This window comes from Theobroma cacao, chromosome 10 (genome assembly GCF_000208745.1).
Source record: "Theobroma cacao cultivar B97-61/B2 chromosome 10, Criollo_cocoa_genome_V2, whole genome shotgun sequence".
In the NCBI taxonomy this organism is placed as follows: domain Eukaryota; kingdom Viridiplantae; phylum Streptophyta; class Magnoliopsida; order Malvales; family Malvaceae; genus Theobroma; species Theobroma cacao.
The window spans coordinates 14,583,893-14,587,604 of NC_030859.1; positions in this window are offsets into that span (position 1 = coordinate 14,583,893).

Here is a 3,712-nt window from a genome sequence, read left to right on the forward strand (position 1 = left end):
CCTAAGGTGAAAATACCAAAGAAAAAAGTGAAAAAATTAAGGAAACAAGCTAGGTAAGTTAGAATTTCTTTAGTTCTCCTTGATACCTAGCTTACCCATGCTTTTGTTCTTGATTTTGATGGTTGAATATTGAGTTATTATGATGAATTCAATTCTGAAAAATGGGTTAGGAGAGAGAAAATTGTTAGATTAATTTGATTTTAAGTTATGTTAGTGTTTTAAGTTAGTTTAGCATATTTAGGAATAAAACAACAAGAAAAGAATTTATTTTCCTCAATTTCCATTATTGGCCGAATTTTCTAGGGGAATATTGGCTGATAATCTTGATGTCTATTTGAGGAATTATGATGAAGAATGATGAATTATGAGCTTGGAAAAATAATGGGAATTTTCGGAGCAGAAATATGATTTTTTACCCACTAGGGGTATTTTCGTAATTTGCTATCGGGACTGATAAATTGAATCTTATTCACAGTCACTAAGGTAATTTAAGTATAATTGGAGTGTAGAAAGTGAGAAGAATTGATTTGGAGTTAGATTGGAGATAATAGGCCAAATTAGGTCAGCACCGCATTTAAACGGTGGTCTGATAAGTTGTATATCATATCATGTATATATACCGAGCTTGAATTGATTTTATAATGATCAAGCATTGATGTGATGAATTATGTATTATACATTGTGGATAAGTGGTGAGCAAAGTACACTGGTAAAAGTACAGAAATTGTGCTTAGAGACTGGGATTAGGAGTATATCAACTCCTAGAACTGTGAGTGAACTTATTATCGTCTTAATTATCTAGATTAGTTTTATACAATTGTGTGATTTTATGGAAAATGGGTTTAAATGGTAAATAGCTATGTTTTAAGAGAAATTGTGATTTTATAAAATGATTTTATAAATTTTTTGAAAAATTGAATACTGGTTTTGAAATAGAGTAATTGGAGACTGCTTGCTTGTGTTGTAAATTTATGGTTTTGAATTGAATGGATTATGACAATAAATGAGCATGAATGGCCAAACTAATTTTGGTGTTAGAATTATCTATACTATATATTCAGCCTTGAGAGGCTAGGTTGCGATAAATTGCCATGTCATGCTAGAATGAATTTTATTGATTGGTGGATTATATATTAATTATTCACTGCATAGGAGGTTTCGTGGACCATCCTATTAGAGGGGCACGGTAAACTCCATTATATTCTTACCTCGAACGGAGAGGCACATAGGGTATCTCCTGGGGTAAAGCTTAGGGTTCACTTCACGGCAAACCACCACGTGAAGGGGAACTCAGCCAACGCTAAGGAACAACTGTATTTTTCTCAAACTAAAAATATATTTTAAGTGTATATAAAAATTTTAACAGCCTTGGCGGACTCGGTTGGATGTCCTGCGCAAGGTATCACCGAGTATGAGTTTTGGCACGAGCCAAAGTTTTAAAAAATTCATAAGCCAAGTTGATTACTCGATTTTTATGGATTGATTTTATTTGGTTAAATGAGTTGAAAGGTAATGAAATCACAGTATGATGATTTATTTTAATTGTCTCCATTTACTCGACTTTAGATAGTTTAGATGGTATCTGTTTACTCACTGGGATTTTATAATCTCACCACCCTCATTTCCTCACATTTCAGGCTCGGGGAATTCCATAGTTAGCTGACTTTGACAAGGATTTTCATTTGGACTAGAATCGGTAAAAGCTGTAGGTTTCCAGCTTTCGATGCATTTTGGTTAGAGGTGGGCCCATGTGTCACTGTAAAAGAAATTTTATGCTTTGGTTATTTGCTTTATAGTATATATGAATATAATTAACTTTTACGCTATAAGAATTATGTACCGATAGTTTTATGAAAATTATTTTACAAGAAAATAGTTTATTTTATTGAATATTTTTATTATATCCAAATGGTCAAATTTTCACTTCAAATAAACGTTTTAGATAATTAATTTATTTTTAAATCATTAAATATATATATATATATATATATTTTCAGCTTACCTACTACATTTTTAGCAAGTTTTGAGGTTTTTGACAAAAATAACGAAAATGCCCCTGTGAGCCAAAAAAAAAAAACAATATGTTATGTTATGATTTGGAAATGATTTGTAATCCTTCGTATTTTGATATTTGATAACTATTGCTCACCGGGAAAGTGTGAAAGCTGATACGAGAGCCTTGCGAGGTTTCGATCGATATTCAGGGTGAAGAATGTTTGTGGAGGCTTCGCGACGATTGTCACGGGCTCGATGGGGAGTTCCGGGTCATGACAATTTAGATTGGTATCAAAGCATGGTTTAAAGATCAAAGATTTTAGTTTTAAAGCTTTGAAATTTAAAGTTTTTGATTTTAAGGTTGTTTTAAGAAATTCACACTAACACTGCGTGACCCCAAGTCCAGTTAAGTTAAGATAAGTTAAGTTAGGTTAGATTGAATAGAATGCATGCATCTACATATAGAAACCTACCTATTTTTGGGATACATGAATGATTAAGTAATTACTACTTGGTTGCTTATAGGTTTTGAGGTGCGCTGGTGACACACACACCATGTCTAGGAGAGATGGTAGTCCCGACGCCTCTCATAGTATTAGCGAGGGATCACTAGATTCTACTGCTAGGAGCCGATGGCAGCCCGAACCGAGTAGTCCAAAAAGTGCAGATAGTAATAATATTAATGTAAGCATAAGAAGTTCCCTTTTGAGAGAATCTAAGGAATATGCTAAAGAAAGGGGGAAATTAAGGATAGCCGAAGGAGGTATTCGTTCTAAGAAGAGCGTGACAGTAGTTCGACACTTTCCACTAGGTTGTGGGAGAAATGTAAGGGAACAACCAGAAAAGAATAAAGAGAAAGTAACAGTGGTAAGTAAATCCCGTAGGGGGTGAACGTTGTACGACATTTTCCTCCTGGTTGTGGAAGAAATGCTGCACCGATAAATGATGAGGAACGTAGGAGAATGCAACAAGCCTGGATTGAAGAACAAAGGAGAAAATCTCAGGAGGAAGAGGATCCATTGATGTGCCCAGATCAAGACAATGAAGAACATAAAGATGTTTAATACTTTAGTTGAAGTTGTATTATCATAAATCTAGGCAAGTGTCGTTTAAGGGAAAATGTGGTAGTTACCTATATAAAGGAGTTAGGAGTGGCTTTTATTTTGTATGACTCGAATGAAATGTAAAATAGCTGTTTAAATAATTAGATATGTATGGGAATCTTTTAGTATAACAGAGCTAAATTTGTAATATAATTATTGAGGAAGGTTATAGAAGGAAGCAATAAGGTTATAAATGACATTCGAAATGGGTAACATGATTAAGTTGATGATTGTAATTTAAGCATGAAAGGGATTACTCAGTGATGCCATGATACTATGAGGTAATAATTGGGCACAAATATACCCCAATGAAGTTAAATTATGGAATATAGGGAATATAAAATTTTGATTCAGTAAGGATTACGAGAATAAAGTGAGGAGAAAGCTGGGCTGTTTTCATAGTTAATTATACCGGAAGTCAATAAAATTATTAGAGTATAAGACAAAGAAGATAATTGGATATGGATGACAATAAATTTGAGGAAAGTTGTAGATAGTAAGCAACTTATGTGTGGAGTGGTATATGTATCATGAATTTATTACATTGTATGGAAAGGATGTTTTGAGGTGGAATTTTATGAATGTTGATAAAAGTCAAAAGATGACATGAGATG